Consider the following 17,972-nt stretch of genomic DNA (forward strand, 5'->3'; position numbering starts at 1 on the left):
GGGGCATTAGATGGAACACACCTCAAATTTAATGTGCCTATACTTGATAAACCTTATTATCAAAATAGAAAAGGTGGTATATCTACCAATGTATTAGGTGTATGTTTCAGGGATATGAAATTTATGTGTTACCTGGATGGAAAGAATCTACACTAGACAAGGTATATCTACCATTTAAGTAAATGATGTGTTTATTTAGTTGGAATTGGAAACTTGCATGCCAATGGAGACATATAAAACAAATATGTTCTTGTAATTACAAAACGTTCAAGGAATCTTCAAGAACTAATATTTATAAAATATATTTAATGAATTCTTTATATTTATTTTATATCACCTAATAAATATTTTAAGTCATAATTAATAACTTAAAAGACATCAACATTTTGTATTATATTAGAAATGTTGATGTAATTCAATTGCATGTTGATTTTTCTTTGCTTAAATTTTTGGTAGGTAAAGAAAAAATTATTTTAACTCGGTGTGGAAACATTTTACTATCATGAATATATGAATGTGCATATATGTAAAAACAGTTTCATGTATAAATTTGTATAAATTATTTATAATTTAATTTTTTTAATGTGAATTCAAAATCACTAAATGAAAGTTTAAATATAATTTTTTTATTGAAACTTATATAATTCAATATATCAATAATATTAAATACTATAAAACAAAAAAAAAATTAAATACTATAGTTTAAAAATTTATCTAGTTTACTTATGAAATCAAATTGATATAGGAAATAAAAATTTATATTTAGTAAAAAAATTAAAATTTAATTTAATAAATATAAACACATAGGGTAATTTTGTCATTTTCTGTACATTTATATAACATCCCAAAATTATCCAATCTACTTCAAACATTGGATATTATATACTATCTAATATGTTATCAAGTTTGTATCAAATATTAGATATAAAAATAACTTCTTATGCTTTTATCCAATCTCCTTATCTTATCCATCCTCATCTTATCTTGGCCACCAAAAAGGTCTTAAAGTACTAATTGAATGATTGTTGGGTATAATTAAATCTTATAAAATTAATGATTAATCATGAAGAAATCTATCAACTCTTGGTAATGAGTCTAAGCTCTATGATAAAATAAAGACCTTCACCAAGACAATTTGATCAATGTAGAAATGAATTCTTTTAGGTCATTCATTACATATTAACTTATTGTAGTTTAACAATAATACAACTATACTCTAGAGTTAACTTAGAAAGGAGAAAAATATAATATTAATCTTTCAATGATTCTTAAAAGTAATATATATATTACTTTATGCTATCCAAAAATTGAGGAGTGTAACTAGATATCAACCTTTATTATTAAATTAATGATTATTAATATATTATCAATTTAGTATTAAACATATGAGATTACACACTAGTCAATGTTATAATTTTTTTAAAAAGAAGAGTTTTTTTATTTAATGATTAAAATTAAATAATTTAATTTTACTAAATAAATAATATTTCTTTTTCTTGGAGTACATGATACCTACTGTTGAGGGTGATGTTGGGAGCATTGTAGCACCAGACATAGAGGTCAATAATTTTGAATTGTCAGTCTTGATCAATCTAGTCCAGAACTCCACACTATTTTTGGGTCGACTTGACGAAAACCCCCACCTTCATCTGAAAAAGTTTCTCCAACTCACTGATATCATCAAATACAATGGTGTCACCAAAGATGCTATAAGGCTTCGCCTCTTTCCATTCTCTATCACAAAAAGGATGAATGCATGGTTCTCCACACTTTCATCTAATTTAATTACAACGTGGGATGACTTGACACAACAATTCTTAGCCAATTATTTTCTATCATCACTCTCTACGAAGCTGATGACAGAGTTCTCCAATTTTCAATAATGAGTCTGAATCTCTGTTTGAGACATGGGAGCACTTTTGAGAACTTCTAAGGAGATGTCCACATCATGGCTTCCCTGTGTGGAAGCAAATGCTTATTTTCTATATTGGACTCTTATCTTCTAATAGAGCTACAATTGATGTAGTTGCTGGAGGATCTTTCCTATGTAAAGGACCAACTGCGGCTAGAGCTGTCAAAATGGGCCAAAGCCCTGAGCCCTACCCTATTGGCCCTCTATATAACCCTTTTTTTTTTAAGCCCTATAATTAGTGGGTTTACATTGGCCCTAAGCCCCAAAATAAAGAAAAGCCCCAAAATAAAGAAAATAGTGGGTTAGGGTCAAGGTTAGAGGTGGGCTAGCCCACTTATTTTACAAAGTAAGTAATAACTATTACATTATTTTTTTATAATATTTATTAAATTATTCTATTTAAATGAATTAAAAATTATATTTAAAATATAAAAATTAATTTTAAAAATAATTTTTTATTCAATATATTAAAATTTTATCATAGAAATAATATCAAATATAATTATATTATAAAATTAAATTAAATTGTTCCTTTTAAATAACTGAATATGCATGTTTGTCCGTCTCAAACCAACTATATATTAAACTAGTTTATGTTGGGTCAAAATTCAATTAGACTCAAAATTAGTAAACCCGACAATGTATATATTTTAAGAGGATAAATAAACTGACCCTTTGAACTTAAGTGCACGAGGATATATACTTTTTTTATATAACGAAATACATAAATTAATTGAATATTTATTTAATTTTTTTAAATCATAATTTATGTCAAATTATAAATTTATTAACCTCTATTTACTGATAAATTTAAATTTTAACAAAAAATTAATTTTAGGAAATAAGTTGAGATTTATTAACGCATAAATACTTATGTTTTTAATAATGTTTTATAAAATACAAGATTGACTAAATTAACTGTTGACTTATTTTATAATAATTTCATGTTCATATAATTTAAACATTTTTTAGTTTGTTATTTTGATATTTATTTATATTTAAAAAATACAATATCTGTTAAAATAAATTAATATAATAAAGTATTATTAATTTTATTTGTACATAAAATTTTATAAATTTAATTTACTTATAAAAATTTTAAATTAACGATTAAATTAATTAATTTCATGTTTTATAACAAATTGTTAAGCCGTAAATTTTTAACTTAACATTAAATATTAACAGACACTTTGACCTTAAAAACATATGGAAGAAAAATAAAAAGACTTTTAAGGTATAGTAAACAAAAACCATATGCTAACTGAAAGGGAAAAAAAAAGTTTTTAATGCAGAATCTATTTAATATTTATTAGTATATAAATATAATTGAAGATTATATTTTTATGTATGTATGTGCATCTATATATATGTACATATATGTGTATATGAGAATATTAGTCAATGTTGTATATAATTAAGGTTGAGACATAATTAGGAACATAACTCCTTAGATATTAAGATGAAAAAGACAACCATGAGATATTATTTTTAATTAAATTAAATTATTAAACTTATATAATAATCGTTATTTTTATTAATTTTATTTAATAACAATAATCATTATAAATATTTATTATTACATAAATTTTATTTTTCTTTTTTTTTAAGTAATTTTATTGGACTAGAAGTTTATAATAAAAAGTTATATGAAATAAATATTTTTATTAGATATTCAAATTTTTTCAAAACTAATTTTTTAAGAACATATAAATTTTTTTGGCCCACAAAACCCTGACCCTAACTCTGGCCCTATGGGCCTATAAATTGATGGGCATTTTGGCCCTAGCCCACATGGGCTAGGGCTAGGGTTAAGGCTGGGCCAAATTTTTGATAGCTCTAACTGCGGCCCATACATTGATAGAAAAGATAACATCTAGTAATTTTTAATGCAATATAGACCATCACAAAAGCAAAAAGACGGAAGCTGCTCCAATCTACCCGGCAGAAAGTAGCAACTCAATAACATATAAATTGAAAACTCTATCAAAGCAAATAGAATTCTTATTAAGGGCATAAGATCCATTAGCAAAACCTCTAGAGACTGAGGAGGCCAACTTCTTGGGCAATAGTTACAATTTGGAAAGGCGTAACAAACCTACGAACTCATGGGAGAATAGCCAAGGAGGTCAAAATTAAAATATTTATCGCCCTCCTCATATGCAATCTCAAGGGGTAAGGATAGAAAGGAGAGAGCCCTCAACCTTTCAATTGAAGTAGAGGATTTCAAAGCTTAAGTCTTAGATGGAACAATAAATTCTTTAGATAGAGCAACAAGCCCAAACAATGGACAAGAAGTTTTCAAAAATAAGCTTTGATGCATTTGAGATAAAATCACAACTGGGATAACTTACAAATTTGTTGACTCAAAGAGAGCTAGGAACGTTGCCCTCCCAGACTGAGCCTAACCCAAAAGAACATGCTAAGGCAATTACATTGAGAAACGGAAAGACGTTGCCTGAAAACGAGTCAAAGTCACAGAATACTGTTGTATGCACGCCTGTGCTCCCTCATATGCACGGCCACGCTGACGTCGTAGAAACAGAACAAGAAAAGAAAGAAGCATCATCAACAATGTCCAGGCCTCAAGAACTTCAAATCCCTTTTCTACAGATGTTGAGAAGTAGTCAGAGGGATCCATAGTTCAACAAATTCCTTGAAATTTTGAAGAAGTTGAACATCAACATACCCTTTGTGGAGGCCATCTCTCAAATGCCCAAATATGCTAAGTTCCTCAAGGAAATATTAAGCAATAAAAGAAGGTTAGATGTATTTGAAACTGTAAGGCTTAATGAGAAATGCTCTGCAATCCTTTTGAAAAAGCTACCCCCAAAACTTAAAAATCCAGGGAGTTTTACTATTCCTTATACTATAGGTAGCTCTCATTTTGATAAAGCCCTATGTGATTTAGGGGCTAACATAGCTCTAATGCCTCTCTTTGTTTTTAGAAGGTTGGGTATGCAAGAACCCAAACCTACCTTAGTTTCTTTGCAGTTAGTAGATAGATACATCACTTACCCAAGAGGTATAGTAGAAGACGTCTTGGTAAAGGTAGACAAATTTATCTTCCCTACAAATTTTATTGTACTAGATATGGAGGAGGATAATGAGGTTTCCATTATTCAAGGGAGACCATTCTTAGCCACTGGGAAGACCATTATAGATGTCCAGCAAGGGAAGCTCACATTGAGGCTAAACGATGAAGAAGTTGTTTTAAAAGTTTTTGATTCTCTTAAACACCTTCTAGTTTTGATTCTTGTAATTTTATTTCTTTAAATGATCCTTTTTCCTCTTTATACTCTGTACAATTAATTGATAGGTTGAGAGATAATACTTTAGAGAAAATTCTCACACTTGAAAAAGATGCTCTAATAGAAACAGAGAAAGTAATAGATGAAATTTTGGCTTTGGAGAGCGGGAATCGAAGTCGATGGTTGGCGCCTAGGCATTTTGAAAGCTTGGGAGCACGAGATATTCAAATTCCTAAACCATCCACTAAAGAACCCCTTGAATTAGAGCTCAAACCCCTTCCCTCTAATCTTAAATATGCTTTTCTATCTCCTTCTTCTTCTCTTCCTGCAATAATTTCTTCTAAATTGACAGATATTATGGAGGACAAATTGATGAGAGTCTTAAGAGAGAACAAGGAGGCCTTTGGGTGGAGCATTCATGACATCAAGGATCTTAGTCCTTCCATTTGCACCCACCGGATTCACCTTAAGGAGGAATTCAAACCCAAGGTTCAACCTCAAAGGAAACTTAACCCCAGTCTAAAGGAAGTAGTAAAAAAGGAGGTAATGAAGTTATTAGATACTGGTATTATTTTTTCTATTTTTGATAGCCCTTGGGTGAGCCCTGTGCAGGTCGTACCTGTAACATCCTTCTTTTTATATAAATAATTCACTTCAATAACTTATATTACTAAAAACACGATTAAGAAAATTGTAGAAAATTATACAATTTTAAAGAAATGATACAATATGGAAATATAACTAATAAAATTTGGCAAATATATAAATATTACCAATCTAAAATTTTAGTGTCAATGAAATAAAATACATAAATGGATTTATACATTTATTATATTAAATCAATTATATTTGAGCAGTTCTTTTTCCACAATCCTTGACGAGTATGACCGTAGAACGGATTATCCATCTCCATTTATTTTCCTCTATTACCTGAAAAATATCAATAATGGTGAGTATTTTCCACCCCACTAAATTTCTTTTATTATAAATTATTTTAAAAGCAACTAAAGTTATTGCTTAATATCTTATTCTAATTCATTATCAATAGTGCACATTTCATATTAATACTCATCATTTCCAAGCACATACAATAGAACAACCATCAAAGCATATACAACAATTCACTCATTACATATACATTTCTATATTGATCTTTATGTTATTATACATCTATCATATCGTCTCAACTTAATATGACACAATACATGTATCTTAGTCACACCCGTCGATGTACTACAACACACATATCATAACAACATAAATCGATCTGTTACGATACATATCTTATAATCATACAAATTTTATACCATTTCTCATCTATAACACTTTCTTAATAATTGCCCCTGGAATCCCTTGAGGACTTCCTAGCACAGATAGCTGCTGGTTGGCCGCAACATCACAGATACACGTGTGTCGCTCCAGCCCCTTTTAACAAAGGTATAGTCAGGAGTTTCGTTAGGAAATGAGGGTGTGGCCTGTGAATGTCTATTTTTCAACAATTTATTGTGCATCCTTTTATCGTTAGCATTCACCATCCTTATTTTCCCAAGATTTTTCAAATCTTCTTTGGACTCTATGCCCCAAGTGTATTGTTGTACTATCTATACTTATTCTTTTTCTTATCATTTCTCATTACCATATTATTTTTATCGATCAGCATGTCATAGTACGTGAGTTATGATTTATATAAATTCATTGATCACAATATATATTATAATACACCCTTCAATGTGTTATAATATATATCGTAATCACCCTTTTCGAGTTATTCTGACCCATGTATCATAATCATACATCTCATTCTTTCTCTTTCATATATCATATACTTTCAATATCAATCAACATTTTAATTATTCATGTGAATTTACTCAATTTGAATATATCACATCTATCAAATCATATTTGTACTTATTGCATCATGCCTGTCTAACATAGAAAGTTATCATACAACATCACACCATACAATTCGTACAATATATCAATCTAGCACAAAAATTACCACAAATCCCACAACATACAATCAAACAATATGCTGAAGGTCGGACACCTCTGGACTCAGTCTAACTCATACAATCTCAATATGGTCTTCTATCCTAAAGTTTAATATTTTGTGTCTTTTATTAATTAACCCATATACATTCTAGGTAACTTAGCCTTAAATTTCTTGATGTTGTTCTAACTCATAGCTTTCTCTAAGAATACGATTTCATTAATTTCAAATAAACTCAAAACCTTTCTTTATTCCAAAAATACACTTTTATTATATGATTCTCATAAAAATTTGTAGATCTTTACTAAAGTAGGTTACTCAGATTTCTTGTAGAATCACTATATATATATATATATATATATATATAAAACTAAAGCTAGATAATACTCCCCTTACCTAGTAACAGTTTCTCAAAACTAGTTTTCTGAGAGATCTACGGAGAGATTCCACGGTATCAATGGAGATATAGTTCAAAAGATGAAGTTTCTTAGATCTGAATGAAATTGATGTTTGAGCTTGGATCTGGAAGAGATTCAAAGTCCGAGAGAGTTCTCTTTAGAGAGCGGAAGGAGAGAAAATAGAGAAAATGAAAAGAAAAGGTCGTTTGGTAAGAAATAAACATTTTTGAGGCTGAGGTTCCTTAAATATCCTTTAAAACTCGCGTGATCTCACTTGAGCGATACGCTTCTCACTTAAACGAGCTTCCATCATCGCCTGAGCGAGACAACCAGACAGCGAGACTACTCATTTTTCTTATATTCTCGCTTGAGTGAGATACAATCTCGCATGAGCAAGATTAGCTCCAGAGAGCACCCTATCTTTCCTGTGTCTCCTTGCCTGAGCGAGCTCTATTTCGCTTGGGTGAGTTGCTCCCTGTCGGAGCGAGATTCCTTTCTTGCTTAGGTGAGAGGACAGTTAAGGCTACTTTATCTCATCTCGCTTGAGCGAGAGAGTTCCAGAACATTCTCTTTTATAGAAGGTCCTTCCTTGCTTGAGCGAGATACCTTCTATCCAGATTCCTATTTTTCCTATCCAAGAGTAACAAAATTGAGGGTGTTACAGTACCAAAGAAAAGAGGGACCATAGTTATGGAGAATGAGCAACATGAACTTATTGCTGTAAGGAAAGTAACTGGGTGGTGAATGTGCATAGACTATAGGAAGCTCAATCAGGCCACCCGAAAAGACCACTCCCCCTTTTCCTTTATTGATCAGATGTTAGAAAAATTAGCAGGGCGTGAATTTTATTGTTGTTTGGATGATTATTTGGGTTACATGTAAATACTTGTCGCATTGGAAGATCAAGAGAAGGCTACTTTTACATGCCCTTATGGTACTTTTACATATAAATGGATGCCGTTTGGATTGTGTAACGCCCCGCTACATTTCAGAGATGCATGATGACCTTATTTTTTGATTTATTAGAAAACTGTATTGAGATTTTTATGGATGATTTTTCTATTTACGGTAACACTTTTGATAATTATTTGCATAGCCTTGATTTGGTTTTACAAAGATGTAAAAAGGCTAATTTGGTTTTAAATTATGGTTGATGAATGCACTGTTTTGGGGCATAAAGTTTCTAGTAGGGGTATAGAGGTAGATCCTGCTAAGGTGGAGGTTATTGCTAAACTTCCCCCTCCCATATGTGTTAAATCTGTTAGAAGTTTCTTGGGGCATGCAGGGTTTTATAGGAGGTTTATTAAAGATTTTTCAAAAATAGTAAAGTGCTAAGTAAACTTGAAAATATCATAAAAATTGTATCAATATTCATAATTGTGTAAATAGTTTAAAATTTTAGATTTTTAGTCCAATTTTGAACAATTTGACTTAAAATGATTTAATTCTTGTGCAGAAGCTTGAGCTGAGAATTTGAGTTGAAGATTGAAGTAAAGAAAGTAGAGGAATTGAACTTAAAAGATGAAGAATCAAGTGTTATGTGTAGAGCATAACCACTTTAAGTACATAGAGTTAACACTTTGAAGAAGAAAATTCATGAAGACCAAGAGAGTAGCAACTCTAAACATTCAGAGTAGCTACGCCCAAGGCTAATTCACTTATGCATAGTACGCGTGTCCACTCTAAATGATTAGAGTAGCTACGCGTGAGGCTTTTCCATATATAACACTTCCGCGTGAACACTCTTATCACTTAAAGTGTCTACGCAAAAGTAACAGAATTTTGAATATCACTTCTAAGTGTTAACTTTGGACGATTTAAGTTCCTAATTCAGTTATAGAAGCTTCTAGAAGACCTTTTATGATATAATTCTCAAAAATTAATGTGTGAAAAGGAAAAAGGCAAGAAAAATATTATAAATAGAAGTTAGAGGTTTAGAAAAGAGGACTTTTGTTCATTTTTGTTATTTTTCACTTTGTAACTGTTTTAACTTCTAAGGGAAGTCAGAGAGAGAGAGAGAGAGAGAGAGGGAGCGACTTTCAAGCTTCATTTCTAGAGGAATCAATGTGAAGATTAGGTCTTGGAAGATGTTTTTTTGCTTCTTGTCCTCTTCTTCTCTTACTTCTCCTTCTTCCATTGTAATGTTGTTCTAAACATTTTTGTTAGAGATCTATGGATCCAGATTTGATATTGTGATGTAATTATGGATTTGGATCTTGAGATTTTAATTAAATTAAACATAAGATTATGTTCTTAATGTAGTTGTGAACCAATCCTTCATTCAATTGAACTTAGAGGAATCTTCATCAATGGAAATTAAGTTCATTTCTCATATCTGAATCATATGCCTAAGTTATTGAGATCTTAGGAATAAGTATCATGATCTAGTAATCCTATAATTTTTAGAACTTAATGCAGTATTTGATTAAATTTCACCTAAAGAATTAGGGAGGTTTAATTAGGTGTTAGAATCAATAAGGCACGGAATTGTCCTTTGGTTAAAGAAGTGAAATTGATTATCAATCAATTAAAATTCTCAAGAGTTCAAAACATGATTATATTACAATTAAAAATCTAGTAAAGTGATTCTTAACTATTTTCCATATAGCATTTTTAATACAAAATTCGTACTCTGTTTTTACAGCAAGTTTATTACCTTTTATTGTTCTTATTTCTTACTTTTACATGTTACAAACCTTCCAAACAAATTGTGTGGCTCAACTAATTGTTAAATTGTGAAGTGGTAATTGAAAATAAGATCCTTGTGGATGATACTTGTGGTTCATATTGATTTTCAAATTTTATTACTTGCTACAACTACCTAGTGCACTTGCTAGTTAGTATCCCTCTGAATTTCTGTAACAATGCTTGCTTATCTGCTTTTAATACTCTTAAAAGTAAGTTAATTCATGCTCCTGTAGTTATTTCTCCTTATTGGTCTTTACCCTTTAAGCTTATGTGTGATGCTAGTGATACAGCTGTTGGAGCAATTCTAGGCCAGAGGAAGGACAAGATTTTTCAAGCTATTTATTATGCAAGTAGAACTTTGGATGAAGCACAGCGGAACTATACCACTGTTGTTTGCAATCTAAACACTAGCAAGTGCACTAGGATTGCAGCAAGTAATGAGTAAATTTAAGATTCGAGTATCGTCTCTACACGGAATTAGGAACTCAATTATCACTTCACAGAAAAATAACCATTTGAGCCATACGAATTTGGGAAGAGAGTTGTATCATATAAAAGCAATAATCAGAGCAATCAAAAGTAAAAAACTTGCAGAAAAACAGAGTATAAGATTTGTGATGAAATGAAATAGCAATGAAGGATAGTTAGGAATTTACTTCACAAGAATATCAATATCAATCCAATTAAATCCTCTGAACATTCAAGCAATTGAATAATTGACAATCAGTTTCACATATACCTAGCCAAAGGTTAATTCCTTAACTCATTGACCCTAACAATCCACTAAACCTCCCTAATCCCTTAGGCGAGATTCAATTTCAGGTTGCATTAAGAATTAGAACTATAAGATTGCAGAATTAGGTCTCCTTATCCCTAAGAAATCCCTAAACTTTGGTTGCCAATTCAGATCGGAGCAAACAATCCAATTTCCATTGGTAAAGATTCCTCTTGATTAATCAAATGAATTTCCATTCAAAGATTGCATGAAAAGCAGAATTAACAACTCAATTAATCCAAGAACTTAAAGTTCAGAAGATAAAGTCGAATCAATACATCAATTCGAGTTCCATAAACCCCTAACTATGGGAAATTAAGCACACATTGCAACAAAAACAGAGAAAGAAGAAGAAGAAGATGAAGAAGAATGCTGAGCAGCCATGGCCACGAGCTCCAATCCGATCCCTCTTCTTGGAGCTTCAAGCTTCGACCCCAATCTTCTCTCCACTCTCTCTCAACGAGAATCTAACTAACAAAACAGAAAATGAGCAAAAGACCCCAGTTTTCGCGCTTCAATCATGTATATATAGAAACCTCAGTTCTGCGCGTTGTCACTTTTCTTCACAAGAGTAACCACGCAGAAGCTTTATGTAGTGCGCGTGTTCACTTCCAAGAGCAAGAGTAACCACGCGCAACTTGCAGAGTTGAAGGCTTCTCTGGAACATTCACTTTTATTCATAAGAGTGGCAACGCAGGAGGTCAAGGGCTGTGCGTGATCACTTTCGTGAGTAATAGTAACCACGCGCAAGCTGTCCTGATACAAGTGCCTCTGGAACGCTCACTTTCGTTGGCGAAAGTGACAACGCGCAGCTCATCAGGAATGAAGTCTTCTCTGGAACGTTCACTTTCGTTGGCGAAAGTGATAACGCACACTGGCAACGCTCACTCTTGTAAATAAAAGTGATTATGCACAGGCTCTTCTTCTCCTTTAGGCTCTAGAATGATCACTTTCACTAACAATAGTGATCACGCCCAGGCTGCATCCCATAATTCTTGTATTTTGGAGTCCAACATTGCCATTCTTCCTCTTCCTTTCCATTGATAATCCATTTCCATGACTTTTGCTCAGATTATTCCTTCAAAAACAAGATAAATTCCTTAAGAACTAAGCATAAATTCTACAAATGCGAAAATAACTACATATTGAAATAAAACTTTCATTCTCTTTTTCTGAGTTTTTCTGCTTTCTTCATATATTTTCCTTATTAAATGAGCTAGAATTATGCTAAAATATCAGTAAAAATATGGATTCATCAACCACTACTGAGAAAAAGATGCTATCTGTGATATTTACATTTGATAAATTTTGCCCTTATTTGATTATGTCTAAAGTAATTGTTTATATTGACCATTCTGCTCTTAGATATTTGATGGCTAAATAGGATGCTAAGCTAATGATTATTTGATGGATTCTCTTGCTACAAGAGTTTAATGTAGAGATCTGAGATAAAAAAGGGAGTGAGAACTCTGTTGCTTATCACTTATACAGATTAGACCCCTCGGTGAGGTAGAGCACCAAGGTAGAAATTAAAGAGACATTCCCTAATGAGAGGATTTTTGCTATTTCTAGGGCACCTTGGTATGCAGATTTGGTAAATTTCTTGGTTAGTAAAATCTTTCCTCATGGACTCTCATCCTCACAAAAGAAATTTTTTTTTATTTGATGTTAAATACTATTTATGAGAAGAGCATTATTTGTTTGAAGTTTGTGGGAATAATTTGATTAGGAGATGTGTTCCTAAGAGTGAATTTACAACGGTTCTTGAGCATTGTCATTCTAGAGAGGTGGGAGGCCACTTTGGCCCCACTAAAACTGCTCATAAGATTTTGCAAAGTGGTTTTTATTGGCCTACACTTTTTAAAGATGCTTATGATTTTGTTAAATCATGTGATAAATGTCAGAGGAGTGGTAATATTTCTAGAAGGCATGATATGCCCCTCAATAATATTTTAGTTTATGAAATATTTGATGTTTGGGGTATTGACTTTATCGGACCTTTTCCTAAGTCTTTTAATAATGAATACATATTGGTTGTTGGGGATTATGTCTCCAGGTGGGTAGAAGTGGCTGCTTTACCAACTAATGATACTAGGGTGATTACTAAATTTCTTAAGAAAACTATTTTTTCTCGGTTTATTAAAAACCCTAAATATAAAAGGTATGTTTTAAGTTTGATCTTCAAAAATTAATAAAAAAATAGGTCCGAGCTCTAAAAAGCATGATTCATATGTCCATATTGAAGCTCAGGAAATGAGGAATCCATTGCAAAAAGAATAAGCCAAAAAAGAGATCTACAGAAAAAGTTATGGCCAAAATAGTGGACAAAAGTTAGAATAGCAAAACTATGAAATATAAGGTAAAAATAACAAGTATTTATGAAAACTCCAATTTAATCCAAGAAATGCAAAACATGCTAAATGGAATAAATAAAGAGGGAAAGATATTTTGGAAGATGCAATAAGGCTATAAATGTGAGTACAAAATATGAGTCATCAAATACCCCCATACTTACACTTTTACACTCCCAAGCAAAAGGAAGAAAAAAAATCAACAAGACAAAACCAAACAAAACAAAATTTTTCAATGGATCCTAAAGTGAGAGTGGTGTGAGAAAGAGGGAAAATGAATTCATCATTCAAAGTATGAAAGAATAAAAAATAATCAAGAATATGTTCCAAACATAAAAGTAAAGAAGAACTTCAATCTAACTAAATCATGGATCACAATTAGCAAAAATTCTCTCAAAGGTATGTGTATCACTTATTCTCTCAAGTGTATAGGTTAACATTTTCACTCAAAGCACATCATGCAAGTAAGTACAACCACAGGCTTGAAGAGTATTAATTTTAACTATTTGAAACACATGCATCAAAAGATCAATAGGACTTTTATTAGGCTTGTAATGAGGCTAGGGAAAAGGTGGGGTAAAAGAAAGTATACAAAGCTAAAGAAACAAAACAAGAGAAAGAAGAGCAATGGGGAATGGGTTAAAAATAAGTAGAAAAGTACCAAAAACTCAACACCTTTTTTTCATTTTTTTTCTTCTCTCTTTTTTTTTTCTTTTATTTTTTGAATGTTGCTGCTCCAATAACTAATAATGCATCAAATTTTCTAAACAAAGCATATTTTTAACCAACTCTCAAAACAATTCCAAAGCCCATCTAATCTCCAAGTTTAGTTGAATCATGGTTTTTCAGGTCACATGGCTTGTAATGAGCTACAAAATCATCAAGAAAGGGTTAATAAGGCTCAAAGGGGTAAACAAGTGAAATAAATGCAAGGTGAGTTGATGAATCCACATTTTACTAAATTTTTATACATCATTTATTACTCTTTATAGAAAAGAATAGACTTAGATAGTGAAAATAAGATGAATATTCCAATTAGGCTAAATAATATAGGTTTCTTAGTTTTTGGTTAATTTACATTGATTTAGATAGTTTATTTTACATGTTTTGATCATTTGAATAATGTGGCAGGAATCCCCATGCTTATTTTGAAGAATTATTGGATTTTGAGGAATTTGAAGTGAAAGTAACTACTTTCAAAATTGATAGTGACAACTACAGTAAGCCATTTCCAGCAAAGGGACCAAAGTGATCACTTTCAAAGCTTAAAGTGACAACTACAGCAACCCAGAATCCACTAAACCTGCGCGTGGTTACTATGAATATTCATAGTAGTCACTCCAGAGCATGCAGAATTGAAGGTGCTGCGCGTAGTTACTATAAAAATTCATAGTGACAATTCCAGAGTGTCCAAAATGTCCCAGTGCTGCGCGTGATTACTATGAATATTCATAGTAATCACTCCAGAGAGGCAAAACCCAACTGATGCTGCGCGTGTTTACTATGAAAGAATGAGAGTAACTACTTTGGAGGGTGCCAGCTTTAGTATAAATAGATTTTTACCAAATTAGGGTAGCGGTTCTTACACTTTTTGAACCTTTTCTCTTCTTTACTCAATTTAGGATATTTTCCAGAGCTTAGGGCAACCTTGGGTGATAGCCAAGGGTCCAACCTAGGGTTTGGTTCCTCATTTCTCTTGCTTTTACATTAATGTTAATGAGTTTTCTGCATTTCCTAACTGCGTTTTTGACCCCCATTTCCATGAAGGGCTAAATTTTGTGTAATCCTTAGTAAGTTCGCATAGATTCTTGAGTTCCTTGAATTTAATGATAATATAATTCCTTTCTTTTCATGAATTACTTCTTCCTTGTCTCTTGAATTGAATTAATGGTGAATGAGGGGAGTATTGCTCAATTAACCCTAATTTCGTTTTAAGGAGATTCTAAACTAGGGATTGCTTAATCCTAGGTTTTAATTCTAAGGTTGCGTAATTTTGGAATGAGAGATTAGAACCTAACAAATTGCGTAATTTCGTTGGGACCATAAGGTTGATTTTCGCTTGTTAAATTAACCTAATTCATGGAAGAGAGGATGAATGTTAAATCTTGAGTGGAATGAGGATAGAATCTTTGTGGATGAACTAAGGATTGCTGCTTTCTATTGTTTGAACTAATTAAACTCGTTTATTTGTTACTCTTTATTTTGATTTGAAACTACAAAACCCCCCCATTTTAATTGCTTGTTCAATTAATGCCTTCAACATGTTTAATGAAGATTAATAGCCAATGTTCACGGGAGACAATCTAGGGTAACCCTAGTACTACATTAAATTGTTTAAATTTTGATGAGGATTTGCGACAAATCTTTTAAACACCTCAAAATAAACCATCATCATGAGTCAATTTGGCTAAGTAGCTAAAATGTGAAAGAAGGCCTAAATCATATCAATAGTGCATGCGAACAAATAATCTCAAAAAGAGTCAAGTCAAGTTCTGGAGTACTTACAAACATGAGTGAATCACACAAGAAAGACAATAAGCTCAAATCTTACTAAGGTAATTATTCTACGAATCATTGATCCAAAATCTAATTATCATGAAAAACTAGCTAAACTAAAATGCATGAAACAATTTTATCATGTTATGGAACTCTCAACTAAGAATGACATAAAAAGTTGCTCACACAAATGAAATCCAAAATCAAAGGAATCTAATGAAAAATATGCTAAGGCATACTCCCCCCACACTCGAATCAAACATTGTCCGCAATGTGGGAAAAAGAAATAGAAAATGCAAAACATATGCAAGAAAAGGTAAAGGAAAGTATAAGGAAAAGAAACAAAAGTCAAAGAAAACAATGCCCCAAGTGCCTATGTAGACACATCCTCCATCAAAGTCGGCTCCACTAAGGATAAATCAACTATGTTTTGAGCTGACTCCACTGCTTTGCTCTCCTAAAATAGTTTCAGCTGATGACCATTGACTTTAAAAGTCCTGTCGGTAGCTTCATCCTGAATCTCAACTGCACCATGGGGAAAAACATGAGTAATCACAAAAGGTCCATCCCACTTAGATCAAAGCTTACCTGCAATCAATTTCAACAGAGAGTTGAACAATAACACTTTCTGGCCTATAGAGAACTCTTTTCTCAAAATATGTGTGTCATAAAATCTCCTAACTTTCTCTTTATACAATCTAGAATTCTCATAGGCTTGCAAGCGTATCTCATCAAGCTCCTGAAGTTGGAGCTTCCTTTCAATTCCAGCCTGCTCATGTATCAAGTTATAACTCTTTACAGCCCAATATAATCTATGCTCAGTTTTCACCGGAAGGTGGCATGCTTTACCAAACACCACTCGAAATGAAGACATACTTAATGGTGTCTGGTAAGCTGTCCTTTGAGCCCAGAGAGCATCATCCAGAAACTTACTCTAGTCCTTTCTATTAGGGTGCACCAACTTCTACAACATGTGCTTGACTTCCCTGTTGAATACCTCAGCTTCCCCACTAGTTTGGGGATGATATGGTGTAACAACTCTGTGTATAACCCCATACTTTTGGAACAATGTTGCTATGGTCCTGTTACAAAAGTGACTTCCCTAATAACGGATGACAGCCTTAGGCACACTGAACCTGCAAAATATATGAGTACGGAGAAAATCTGAAACAACTTTAGAATCGTTAGTTCTGGTGGCCTTTGCTTCCACCCATCTGGACATATAATCAACAGCAAGTAAGATGTAAGAATATTCAGCAGAAACAGGAAAAGGACCCATAAAATCAATGCCCCAATCATCAAAAACCTCATAGAAAATAATGGGTTGTTGAGGCATCTCATGCCTCCAAGTGATAGTCCCTCCTGTCTTCTGACATATCTCACAACTCTCAGAAAACCTAGCTGCGTCCTTGAATATGGTGGGCCAATAAAATTCGTTGTCCAATACTCTCCTGACTGTTCTCTGCGGTCCAAAATGGCCTCCTACAAATGTTCTATAACAAAAATGCAGAATATCCTGAAAATCATGGTCAGGAACACACCGACGGATAACCTGGTCATTACAAAATTTCCCCCGATATGAATCATCCCAAACATAATATTTAGCATTACTCTTAAGCTTATCAACCTGGAATCTAGATGCATCAGGAGGTACAACAGAAGTAACCAAATAATTTACAATATCAGCAAACTAAGGTACAGATTCTATACAATACAGAGCAAATAAATAATCATCAGGAAAACTGTCACGAATAAGTAAAGGATCAATGGGCCCTTCAATACAACTTAGGTGATCAGCAACCTGATTCAACATTCCACTCTTGTCTTTTGTATCCATATCAAACTCCTGCAGAAGAGGTATCCATCTAATCAATCTGGGTTTAGCATCTGGCTTCTTCAATAGGAATTTCAGTGCAGCATGATTAACTCTCTGAGATAATACAGCTCCAAGTGCAAAGTCTGAGGAGTCACACATCAACTCAAAAGGAAACTTCCAATCTGGTGGCTGTATGATAGGTGTTGTAGTGAGTCTCCTCCTTAACTCCTCAAACGCCTCCTTACATGAATCAGTGAATAAAAACGGTAAAAACCTGCATGTCCAAGGAAAGAACACA

At 32.5% G+C, this 17,972-nt stretch overlaps 1 non-coding gene across 1 annotated transcript; it reads right to left on the bottom strand.

The window, feature by feature from the left end:
* Positions 1-1,850: 1,850 nt before the first annotated feature.
* On the bottom strand, positions 1,851-1,955 carry LOC113848655. Its single transcript, XR_003501919.1, has one exon. It is a non-coding gene; the product is annotated as a small nucleolar RNA R71 (small nucleolar RNA).
* Between the last annotated feature and the right edge of the window lie 16,017 nt (positions 1,956-17,972).

Source organism: Abrus precatorius, unplaced genomic scaffold (assembly GCF_003935025.1).
Source record: "Abrus precatorius isolate BTA unplaced genomic scaffold, Abrus_2018 Scaffold8, whole genome shotgun sequence".
NCBI lineage: Eukaryota > Viridiplantae > Streptophyta > Magnoliopsida > Fabales > Fabaceae > Abrus > Abrus precatorius.